Source organism: Camelus bactrianus, chromosome 25 (genome assembly GCF_048773025.1).
Source record: "Camelus bactrianus isolate YW-2024 breed Bactrian camel chromosome 25, ASM4877302v1, whole genome shotgun sequence".
NCBI lineage: Eukaryota > Metazoa > Chordata > Mammalia > Artiodactyla > Camelidae > Camelus > Camelus bactrianus.
In genome coordinates this window covers 36,506,379-36,518,933 of record NC_133563.1, presented here as the reverse complement: position 1 = coordinate 36,518,933, position 12,555 = coordinate 36,506,379, and the positions used below count along the sequence as shown (strand labels likewise).

At 52.4% G+C, this 12,555-nt stretch overlaps 1 long non-coding RNA gene across 2 annotated transcripts; it reads right to left on the bottom strand.

Annotated features, from left to right (window-relative positions):
* Positions 1 to 4,098: 4,098 nt before the first annotated feature.
* LOC123611695 (uncharacterized) lies at positions 4,099 to 12,482 on the bottom strand. 2 transcript variants are annotated; one of them, XR_012502326.1, is made up of 3 exons: positions 12,227 to 12,482; positions 11,577 to 11,768; positions 4,099 to 7,627 (listed from the first exon to the last, which is right to left on the bottom strand). It is a non-coding gene; the product is annotated as an uncharacterized LOC123611695 (long non-coding RNA). The 2 variants fall into 2 exon arrangements; XR_012502325.1 differs by lacking the exon at positions 4,099 to 7,627 and adding an exon at positions 10,243 to 10,765.
* Positions 12,483 to 12,555: the final 73 nt, after the last annotated feature.

The window sequence follows — 12,555 nt, the reverse complement described above, 5'->3', positions numbered from 1 at the left end:
CAAGATATTGAACACAGTCCCTGTGCTGTACAGTAGGTCCTTGTCCTAGTGCATTTTTCTGTAGTGCCCCGCAGTGTCTGACATGATCCATCTACATAAGCCCCAGTAGTGCACAGGTAACGTGGGTGTATCTTCATAACTGACTCATTGTAGGCACTAATAATATTGGATAAACAAAGTAGCAAATTGGTATGTTGTGGAATCGTGGGAGGGTTTCAGAGCAGGTCCATTGGAGAGAGATTTATTCACTGCCACGTGGCCCTGGGAGAGTCACCTGGCCTGATTTCCCGGTCTGTAAAATGGGAATAGTGTAATTACTCAGAGAAGGCAGCTCTGAAGCATCCATGGAGGTCCCTGCACAGTGCTCACCCAGCCCGCTCTCACCTTGTTTGGAGAAAGCTGGGTCAACCGGGCTGCATCACCGCTCAGCTGCAGGGGTACCACTCCCACTCCCAGGGGTGGAGGAGAGGCTGGCTCCAGCGGCATGAGCAAGAAGGTGGTTGGTGGTCACCGGAGGGGCTTGTGTGGGGAGGAGCTGGGGAGCAAGTCAGGGTGAGGTCTGCCCTCCCTCCTGGCCTTGTCTCCCTCTACAGCTCTGCTCACTGGGTGCCTCAGGCTGCCCCAGGGACTGGAACCAGGACAGGACACAGGAAATCTGGGAGGCTGAGGGAAGGACAGGAACCTTTGGACTTTGGGCCTGGCTTCTCCAGAGCTGTCCTCCCCTGCAGACTTCCATCAACCCCCCGCCTTGGAGTCACTCGGTGTCCCTCTGTCTCCTCCGGGGACTCCTGCTGCCTCCAGCCAGCTCAGAGCTTTAGCTTCCTTACGCCGGGTTTCCTATACCTGCTGCTCACTCCTGCTTCCTCCTGGCTTATCTCCCTCCTGCCCCTCCTGCCCCTCCTTCCGCAGGGCTTCCTGCCCTGCAGCCTTTCAATGTCTGCTCCTGCCATCTGTGTTGACAGGCAGCCTCGGAAGGGAAGGGCATACAGGCACCATGGTGGATGAGTCTGCACAGCGCCTCCACTTGCTGATGAGCCAGTCAACACCTTGCTTTCCCACAGCACCCTTGCCCTCCCCACCTCAGCACCTTTGCATGTGGGCTGCCTTCTGTCTGTCATCTCAGCTCAGATGCCACCTCCTCCATGGAGTCCTCCCAGATTGCCACAGTCAAATGTCACTTCTCCCTTCTTGGACCACGAAATCCCTTTGTCCCACTTTGATACTTTGACTCGTAATCACGACGGTGGTAGACAGAGGAGCAATCCTCTAAAGATGTCCAGCTCCTAATCCCTGGGCCCTGTGAAGGTGTGACTTTACATGGCAAAAGGGACTTTGCAGGCATGATTAAGTTAAGGCCTTTGAGAAAGGAAGCTCATCCTGGATTATCCAACATAATCACAGGGTTTATAAGAAGGAGGTGAGAGGGTCAGTCAGCAAGGGAGATGTAAGGACAGAAGCAGACGCTGGCGGGATGCGTTTGGAAGACGGGTGAAGGGTGGCATGTCAGGGCTGCAGACAGCCTCCAGAAGCTGGAAAGCCAAGGAAACAGATTCTCCCCTGGAGCCTCCAGAAGAAATCAGCCCTGCCAACACCTTGATTTCGGACCCTGGGACCCATATAAGACATCTGACGGCCAGATCTGTAAGAGAATACATTTGTGTTGTTTCAAGCCACTGAATGTACAGTACTTTGTGATAGAAGCTGGAGGAAACTCATACAATTAGCACTCGTGGGATTGTTCTTTTACTAGAACATCAGTGTCTCGAGGAGGGACTGCCTTGCACGTCTCTGCACATGCACACGTGTTTAAAACACCTGTTTAATGACCGCACTGATCTATCAGTTCTTAAGTGTATCGATCATTCACTCATCACCCCCTCTGGGCTTCTCCCACAGCAAGAAACATTTCCAAGAAGAAAGGAATGTTTGCCCCTGGGGCCTCTACATCACTCCATCCCTCAATGGATGTCTTTCGAAATATTTTTATGATAAATTGAAGCTTGATTCGCCTATGCAATACTGTTCACATATTTGTTAGGAAATGTTACGAAACTGCAAGGAAATATCTTGCTTCAATAAAGCCACTTTGGCGTCTACTCCTGGCCGCCTGATAAAGTTTGAAAACTGGCCAAAAAGATAAAATTCGAACTTCTGTGGCTCTGATGCAAGACCACTCAGTCTGACCCCGTTCTTCTCCACAGCCCTCAGAGGCTTCTCCCTGCCACAAAGCCTCTGTATTGTCCTGTCCGGCACCGGATCCCCTGAACGCTGGGACTGTTCCAAGCTTAGGAATCTTAGCAAATGTTCCTCCAGCCTAGAGCACCTTCCTCAGCCTGGCTCAGCCTTGCTCTTCTCAGGGAACTAAGAGGCAAGAGGCTGGGAGGTGACAAGGGGTGCGGCCATGGGTGAGCGGAGGCTCCAAGCATCCCCCACCCACAACCCCAGGCATGCTTCATTGTCTCTGGACCTCGCTTACGAGACACAGATTCAAAGATACAATTATTAGGAATTTCAAGGTGGTGGCCGCAGAGCATCGAACTCCAATCCTAGGTCCCCCTTCTGAGCACAGGGCCCTCTGTGACTTCACTGGTCACATGCCCAGGGAGCCAGCCCTCCAGCCAGCCTTCTGCTCAGACAGGGTGGGCCTGGGCCTGGCCGCCTGCCTCCTGTCTGTCCGGGTGGCAGTTGCAGGCCAGCAGCGCGTCCCAGAGGCGCTCACAACCGTCCCGCAGGGGCTTGTCCAGCACACTCTGGGCAGCCACGTTTCCTTGGGCCACACGAGCTCCAGGGGAACATCCAGGGAGTCTGAGGCCCTCCTCTTATCCCCTACCCAGTCTGTCCGGATTCCATCCGCCCCTTGCACCAGCCCCTCCGGGCTGCTCCCTCCGGACCTGAAGGAACAGCGCGAGGCCACGGTGGCGATCACGATCCTGATGGAGCCAATCTCTACCGAGAGCTGTGGCCACACTCCAGCAGATGGAGAAACGGGTTCAGAGGTGCCAGGCCACGAAGCTAGGGAGGGCCGGGCCGGCTGGTGGGAGCCGGCAGACCTGCAAAGCCTGCTGCTCCCCGTGCCCTCCAGGCCCTGCCCCCTTCCTGGGTCTCGAGGCCCCAGCCCAGCTCGCTTCTTGCTACAGAGGCTGCTGCGGCCAGGCCACGTCTGCCCTTGCCGCATGCACCCAGTCGCTAAATTTACATTAATTATTTAAGAGAAAAAGGAGCATGTGCTTCTGAACAGCTAATCTGTTTCCATGTGCATCAGGCCTTGTGACGTGCCTTCCTTCAGGGCAGACTGTTGTCTGAAATTGACTGCCTGCCTGCCTGCCTTCGGTTTGTAGCTACATTTTTTTCTTTTTCCTCTTTTGGTATGTTTCCATGTGTTTATTAAATTTGTTCTCAGTGGCTCATGTATTTTGATGTCCAGTTAGTAATTTCCGCCTCCAGGCCTGCAGACCAGAAGGGAGCCGCCCCTTCGGGCTCCTACGACCTCTTTCAGGCCCAGCCCGTCTGCTGCTCAGAGTTACCCTGATCTATGCTGAAGGGAGGGTCTGCCGGACCCACAGCTCCAGGAAGCACACAGTCCTTATCTATTTCCTCCCAGCCACTGCTTTGTCTTAAAATAGGAATACAAGATTAATATATTTTGCAGGTCAAAGTGCTTGGTGGATTGAAGGAATGTTATACAGAACACATTGACAGATGCTACACATACTGCAGCCGTGGTGAAGGCAAGGATCTGGGACCTGCGCCATCTGAATTCAAACCCTGGCTCTGCCACCTACTAGCTGTGGGCCCTGGGGCCAGCTTTTCTCTCTGGCCCTCAGTGTACTCATCTGTAAAATGGGGGTACTAGTAGTAAGTATCTCAAAGGGCTGCTATGAGGTTTAAATGGGTTAAGATTGGTAAAGAATTTAGACCAGGGCCTGACACATTTAAATGCCATCCAAGTATTTGCTAAATCAATGACACTTTCCTCTTTCCCTCCTGAGTTCTAGACCAAATGAGTAAGACACTGGAGATTCAAGTAGAGGCTTTATTGCTGGTAAGGCTGAACTTAAGTTAGAAGACTTGACTCACAGCCACACTCTCATACCCCAGCACAAATACATTTGCCCCCCAACCCCACCCCAGGTTGGCCAGGGCCTGTCCTATAATCTGCAGTCCAACCTCATTCAAGGCTGCGACCCGGGGACAGGGTGGGAAGGAAGCCTGCTTGGTGCCCACTCCCAGTCTCCTAGCCTCCCATTCAGATAAGAAAGGGTGCAGAGAGGCCAGCGCCGTCCTGCCCCTTCTTTCAAATGCCCGGATGGAGGGCTGGGGGGGGGGTCTAGAGGAGCAGAACCATCTACCAAGTACCACTAATGGTTCTCATTTATCGAATACCCACTGTGTACCTTACATGTGTTTCGTTGCTCCCTCCTCACAATAATCTTGCAACGAAGGGCTACTAATTTTTCAGATAAAGCAACTGGGACTCAGCAATGTGAGGAGACCTGGCCAAGGTCACACAGAATGCAGCTGAGTTGAGATGCACTCTTCCCCCTTTACCACGCCAACTCAGGCTCCACCTGGACAGTAGCAAAGGGCTGGTAACCAGTAACCAGCAGCGAGAACCATCCCTTTCCTCTGAAAGAGGATACACTTTTGGCCCCCACAGTCAGGGGAGGTGCAGAGACCCAGGCCTCGGCAGGCTGGAAACTGGGGCGGCCCTGCGGATACAGGTGGGCAACACCCAGGGGATGGGAACAGCAGGGTGGATGAGAAAAGATTTGGGAGGTGAGAGCAACAGGGACTGGGAACAGGTTGGGTGGAGAGAGGAACCCGGGATGAGGTGAAAGGGGCTGTGAAGAGGCCCCCCACTTCAGGAGCAAGGACCACCTGGTGGGAAGGAAGGTACACCCTTCCTTTTGGGGTACACTGAGTTTGATGTGCCTGTTGAACCCCCCCCCCAGTCAGACGCTCTGGGCCAAAGACTGGCCCAAGGTCCAGATTTGGGGGTCATTGTGTAGGGTGACCACAGAGAATGAGTGAGAATCCACAAAGACAGAGGAAACCACAGGATGCAGGGAGGGGAGCTGGGCCTAGGACCTTGGCCCCAGTTACAGACGCCCACCCCCGCCCAGCCACACCTCATCGTCCACACAGGCCTCGGGCACTGCGGGCACCTGTCAACGCAACACAGGCAGCCAAAGCCTAACTGACTTCTGCTTCCTTGTCCTTCCACAGCTCCTGGCCTGGAGTTTCACACAAAGCAGGTGCCCAGTGAGTATTTGTAGCTTGATTTATTGATTGGAAGGAGACAGCTGGAGGCAGGCGGTGCCCCCGGTTTGCCAGGCCTTACACATCCCCAAGGATGACATGGAAGAGGGTGTCTGCAGTTGTGCACGGGGTCTCCCTAAGTCTCAGTTTCTGCTTCCCGACCCTTCAAGGCAGACAACTGTGCTTATTTGAATGAGAATCCTCGACTTGGCATATCGGTGTGTAGTAAGGAAATACAGGATGACACAGCCCTCCAGCTCACAAATTCTATGTTCTCCTGAGAAATACAAATAAATCCACATATTTAAACACAGGCCACCCACTCGCATCAAAGCGGGTGGATCCCAGGGGAGACGAATACACATGGTGCTGGCTGGGTTTAAATCAAAGCCTTTTCCCACAATGCCTCATTCATGGCCCCCTTGGCCCGCCACAGTCCTAATTCAGCCTCCTTTGTCCCAGATGCCCTTGTCAAGGCTGCCTTCTTGCAGGCTGATTTGGGGCTCTGGTCTAATCTGCATAAAACCTCAGCTGGTTTGTAACACCAAAGTGCCTCACAATTTGTTTGTGCTCGAAATCTGCCTGCTGCTGCAAGTCAGGCCATTGGAGGTGTGGGAATTTTCCTAAAGCATTGTTTTAAAGCAGGCGGATGCTTTATTTATTAAGCACTCACTACCAGCTTTGCAGTTTGTGCGAGAGCAAGGCCATCCTTGGCCTTGGAGAGCTCCCCGTGGGGGACTGCTAATGTCTTTCACAGACTGTCACCCTTTTGTGAATTTATAGGATTTCAGAGTTAAAGGGGCCACCTGGGAGCTCACGGAAGTCCCCTGCCCCTCTACAGACCAGGAGCACGAGGCAGAGGAGGGACAGCTGGTGACTCCTGGTTGCCTGCTCTTCCCTGTGAGGCAAACAAGAACCCACATTGACATTCCACTGGGAATCAGGGCGCTGCCTCCCCGCCGGGGCTGGTCAAAGTCCCAGCTCTTTTCCTGTCCCCAAGGCATAGGTGGTATTTCCACCCAGCTGAGTCACCAGAGTTTTTTCCAGGTGGAGATGGTAATTACCAACCCAGGCAAGCTCAGAGTTCCTTAGCCCCTTGTGGAGGAGGCCCTGGGCTGCCAATTTAGAAACAAGTCTGTCTGTGTGAAAATGTACCCTCCAAGCCCAGTTTTAGAACATGGTAAGAGTTTTGGATGCCATAGATGAATTATACACCATGTACACTTTAAGAATAATGATCGCTATTGCTGTGCACCCCTGTGTCTCACCAACAAATATTTTAAGTGCCTCCTATCAGACAGGTGTCTGTGCCAGGGAGGTGCTCCATGAGGAAGCCACCAGCTCTTTCCCACACATATGTTGTCTGCTCCTTATAACAACCCTAGGAGGCAGCTATGACAATGATCTCCATTATAAAGACAGAGGAACTCGATTTTAGGGAGCTCAAGTCACTTTGTTTCTCCTCCTAAGGAGCTTACAGCTTAGAAAAGTCGAGAAATACAAAACAATGTCGGAGTGCCAAAGGTAACACGCTGGGTCCACAATCATGGGGAGAAGCCAGTAGTTAGGAAAACAGTCACTCAGTCACTCAGCAAACACTAGATTCAGCAATAGGTGATCCTCATTCTCAGCTGGGCTCTGCCCATGACTCCTTCTTTCCACATGCCTCCAGTGCATCACTGACCTTGCCAGGCCTCAGTTTCCCCAGAGGGTGATCACACTGGCTACCAAGACTGTGGACAAGGATATTGTAAGCATGATGAGGTGTCATTCTCAGGGTGTGAGTCTTCCCGGGAGCGGGTGCAGGACTTTCCCCTGTAACTTATTTTTAGCTCTGGTGTCTGTGAACCCCTCCCAACCTTGCTGCTGAAGCGTGTGCAGTGTCTATGGGCTGTGGCACATGTTAATTATCTGGTGAAGTTTGGAGACGGCCACTTACTTTGGCTGGATAACTTTAAAGCAACGGCGTTCATCGCTGTCATAGTTAAATGCAACAGCACAAAGCTGGAGAAGATGAAAAGGATAATAGCTCAAGCCAAAGAATAAACAGCATTTCAGAGAAAGCAGAAGAGGCAGATACGAAGACCAATTGTAATTTAAAGTGACTCCATGTCCGATGATATAATTACTGGCTTCTGGGTTGTTTCAGGTTAGAGTGAGGCAGGTACACACCGACCCAGTCAGGAGGCGCTGTGGCGGGTAGCAAGAGGTTTGATCTTGGGCAATCTCTTAACCTCTCTGTGCCTCAGTTTTCTGAGGACTTTCAGGAGAATGTGCCATTTGATCCCTCCTCCTTCTTCCTTCTTGCTGCTTGGAATGTGGAAGTGATGGCTGGAGCTCTAGCAACTCTTCTAACCCATGGGGTGATCTGAGAATGGAAGTCACGTACCATGTATCAGAAACAGAGGAAGAGCCTGGGGCTCTGATTAATTGACTGGGTCTCCATATCAGTTCTTTCTACCTCTGGACTTTGTTTACATGATGCAACAAATCCACGTGTGTTTTCCCGATTGCAGTAGTGTTGAATCTTACAGGTGCACCTCCCAGAAAAACTCCTTTAGCTTAAGACTACCAGGGTTAGTTTCTGCTGCTGGTAGCCTCACAACTGAGTCCTGACTGACTCACAGTCCTGTTCGTTCTCTCTCCCAGTCTCCAGCCCCACATTCAGGCCCTAAATGCCTTGTTTGCCTTGACAGTGACCCAGCTGGGCTGCATTCCTCCCCAAGGACAGGTTGTCTCACACTCTGCCCATCTGTGCCATCTACCAGGACACCCCTCCCCAGCCTTGCTTGTTTTTAAGACTCAGCAGAAACATTCCCTCTGTGGCAGCATGGCTGGGATGGCTGGGGTGGCTGGGATGGCTTTGTGTCTTAATTACCTGTTTACTTGTCTGCTCCCACCAGACGCGAGTGCCCTGGTGTCTAGCAGGCTGTGTGGGCTGTCCTAGGGCTCAGTGTGACTGGTTGGAATGAGGGAATGAACGTTACAGACGTGGCAGGGGAGTCCAAGCTTGATAACTAGACCCATCAATCTCTATCCACAGGCCTGCTGCCTGCCTGGCTCTTTCCGTGCATGGAGATTGCTGTGCGTCACCTGGGCTGGTTTCTAGTTGTGAGGCAGCTCTACGCCAGGCCAGACGTGGGCCTGGCTTTGAATTGGTGATGTCAGACTTGAAGGTGTTTTGGATGTTACCAATGTCCCCAAGAGAAACAAAATTAACTGGTCATGGATTATAACCCAGAGAGAAAAATTAAATACCCACGAGTCCATCCTGATATAAATGACTGATTCCACCAACAAATGGGGGGAGAAGGGACAAAGCTCCCACCCAAAACAGTTTCCAGGTAACCTATGTAGCCACTCTGCCCTCAAGGGGAAGGGGAGCACCAGTCTCTCCTCTTCAGGTGTGGGCTGCATACAGCGACTTCCTCCCAAAGCACACAATCTGAAAAGGAGTGTGGGGGGGAGGACTTTGCAGTGGAGCAGCCTGGCAAGGACACCTCAGCCAGGTGACCAAGACCAACATCAACTGTAGTAAATCACGCTGACAGTATGCACTCGTAATGCGATGACAGTGGCCATCAGTATCTGAGGTCTTCCTCCCAGTCGATGATAACCCCCATCTAACATCCAGAAAAACATCAGATGAATTCCTAGTGGGTCATCTTACAAAATGCCCAATCAGTGCACGTAGTGGTCCTGACGCATCTTGTCTTTATACTGGCCAGAGCCTGAAGGAGGAACTGTGTCTTCGAGTCCCTCACACTGTCCCATCTTTGGACCTCTTTCCTAGGGGCATTCCCTGACTCTGTCCCTTCTGTTCTTGCAGTCTGCCCCTTCCCCCTCCTCACTTTACAGATGAGGAAATTGAGGCTCAGAGGTTGAGTGGCTGCTTAGGGCCACCAGGTTGTCACATGGGGGAGCTGGGATTGGAACCCTGGTCTCTTGGTCTCCTTTATTGTTCCACTGCTCCCTGACCCCTGTTCGCTGAGTAGCCTCTGATTCTTAACACCTAAGGACCAGCATCCCCAGGTAGGGTGACAGGCCCATAGCTCCCAGAAGCACATCTTAGTGGATCTAGAAGTGGCCCAGGCACCTGTCCCCTGGGTCTCACTTTCTCTCATTCCAGCTTCTTTAGGCAGATCAGAGGCTGGTCAGTGCCACGTTGTGGGCAGTAACCTGGGCCTCGGTGTCATCAGCTCCCGTGCCCTCATCAGCATGCATCGACATCCTGGCCTTAAAGGTGTGTTTCTGCTTCCCCACGGTAAGCAAGGCCCTCTTGGGGACAAGCCTCCCCAGACGAGACAGGTGGGGGCTTCTCCAGGGTCGGTGCAGCTGCTTTGCCAACGCACAGAAAACCCTTCCTGAAAGCTTCCCACGCGAGGTCAGTGCTCAGCCCATCTGGCCAGTGCAGGAAGGGAGAAGCCAAATGGTGTTCTGGGTTTTGTTTTTTGTACAGGGCCTGAGTGCAGCAGAGGCTCACAGGGAGAGGGAGGAGCACAGCCTTCATGGCCAGACAGACTGTAGCTCTGAATTCCAACCCTGCTATCTGTCTCATTGCTTTGTTTTTTTTTTTTCTTCCGAGCCACAGTTTTCACATCAATAAAATGGGGATGATGATCCCAGTGTCTACGCTGCAAGGATGCTACAAGGTTTAGAGACAGTGTCTGCAGGCTCCGACCTACCCAGCCTTTGGTAACACTACACTCTGGGTGGTCCTTTGATATCCCCTCCATGATCAAGATGATCAGTATTCCGTACAAGGCTACGGCTGACCAGGAACACTTACTGAGGGCACACTATGCCAAACACTCTGCTGACTCTTACCAGATGGCTCATTTCCTCCCACAACAGCCTGATTTGTGTAAGTAGGTCCTTTGTAAGCCCCATTTTATGGATGAGGAATGAGGCTCAGAGACATTAAGCAGCTGCCCAGCCTCAGGCGCTGCTGAATGGTGCACTTGAGCCTGGTTTGCTCCACTGTTTGTCCAACTCCTGAGCCTGAGCGCTCAGGCACCACAGCCCCGCTCCAGGGATAGGGGTCTGTTAGACCACAAACTCCTCACCATCTCCCAGTGAGTCTGCCTTTCTCCTGTTTGTATCTGCCCGTCTCATTTGCATCACAACTTCCTCCTGCCCCTTCCCTATTTTCTTCGTTTATTAAGCAGAAGAATAATCAAAGCTGCCCTTCAAGAGCATCGAGTTCAAACGTATCAACATAGAGTCGAGGAAACTGAAAGTATCGGTTCTCTATGGCTGTGTAACAAACTACTTCAAAATGAGCAGTGGCTTAAAACCACAAGTTTTAATTTGACTTGCTCATGATTCTCTGGTTTGGCAGTTTAGGCTGGGTGCAGTTCTGCTGGTCTTCTGGGTTGCAGGTGGCTCCAGGTGGCAGAAGACTTGACCGGGGCTGGGTGGTCCAGGGCAGCCTCACTCACCTGCCTGGCGGTTGGCTGCCTGTTGGCCAGGGTGCCTCAGTGGCCACTCACTAGGCTGGCATGGGCTAGTTTAAGAGGGTGAGAAGGAAACTACGTGGCCTCTTGAGGCTTCAGCTCAGTTGTACCTGACTTGTGACACATTTTAGGGGGCAAAGCAAGTTTCAAGACCTGTCCAAACTCAAGGGGTGAAAAAGTAGATCCCATCCCTCGTTGGGAGAAGTGTCAAAGGCTTGGTGCTCAGTTTTACTCTCACACACTAAGCGCAATCCCTCCCCCAAAGATATTCTTAATATAATCTCTTTTGTCCCTTCACTCCTCTCCCTCACTCCCACTCCTTTCGTATACTTTTAATAATAACTTCTTACTTCACATTACCCAAAGCTTCATTCACTCACTCAACAAATATTTTATTATGTGCTGGGGACCCAGAAGTGAACAAAACAAAGTCCCTGCTCTAGAGATTCTAATACTCTCATGGAGGGAGCAGAAAATCCAGAGATAAACAAGCAAACAGTGTTGGGCAGTGGTGAACAATACGTGCTTTGGACAACAACAGAACAGATGGGGGTGGGGAGTGTGTGTGAAAGGGTGGAGGGGAGTGGGTGGTTCCAATTACATACTGAGTGATCAGATGACATCTAATGAGGTGACATCTGGGCTTGAAGGAAGTGAGGGAGTAAGAAGGTCCAAGCAGAGGGCAAGAACCCCAGGTACAGCAAACAGACATGCAAAGGCCCTGGGACTAACACCGAGAGGCACAATTCCTTACACTCTTAAATGTAGTCTAAAAAAACCAGTCATATACATTTCATGAAAGAATAAAAAAAAATTTAAATATGGTAAAAACTCTTGCTAAGTGAAAGCAGTTTATTTTACCTGTTAGAACCGAATGATAGCTCCTGAGGAGGGAATGCAGGGTCACCTCTCCGAGCTTGAGGGAGTTCACCTTTAGAAAGGAGTACAGTGTGCCTGGCTCCCCCCTTGCGGAGAGGATCGAAGTGGCATCGAGAAAGTGAAAGTTGCTCTGCTTCTGGTTTCACTTCCTACTGCAAGGTTTGCCGTGATTTTCTTTAAAGAACACAAATCAGGTATCACTTCCTGCTTAAATCCTTCCAAAGGCTCCCTGCTGCCTAAGAATAAGTGCCAGGCACCTAAGCCCGACCTAAGAGGCCCCTAGCCAGCTGCTACCTCCTTTTCAAGCCTCAACACCTAGGGGACCAGCGCCTTGGGGGTTAATGGCCCCAATCAGTGCCCCGCTGGCGCTCATGTAGATGTGTCTACCTCTAAGCCGGTTCATAAAGCTCTTTTCAGAGCATCTTCCAAGATCAAATCTTGGTACGGCTCAGCACTCTGTGATGCCACGGAACAAGTCCCAAAGCCTGTTTCCCTATCTGAAAAGGGGTCAGGGGCCACCAAACTCATCAGAGTGGGCGTGAAGCCAGGAGAGGACCTGGGCCCGGCCCGGGAACACAGCGGGGTCCCGACAGCTGTGGTTCCGACCCTGGGGCGGCTGTAGGGCAGCCTACCAGGGAGGCCTCCGGAGGGGCCGCGTTTGGGGTTTTGGGCAGGGAAGTGGGGCGACGGCTTCCCTGAAGTCCGCCCGACTCCTCTCGCCCAGAGTTTGGCTGGTGGGACCCCCGGACATCCGTTCGGCGGGGCGCCGCTCCCGCCCCCGGCCAGGGCTTCCCCTGGGCCGCAATCAGGGCGGCAACCACGTCCGCGCGCAGCCCCAGCCAGCCCGAAACCCCGGCCGGGCGCCCCCTGCGCGATCCCGGGCGCAAAGCCCGGCGGCGTGCTGGGCATGCGCGGGCAGCGGCGCGCATGCCCAGTGCTCCCGGGAGGCGGAAGCTCGGGA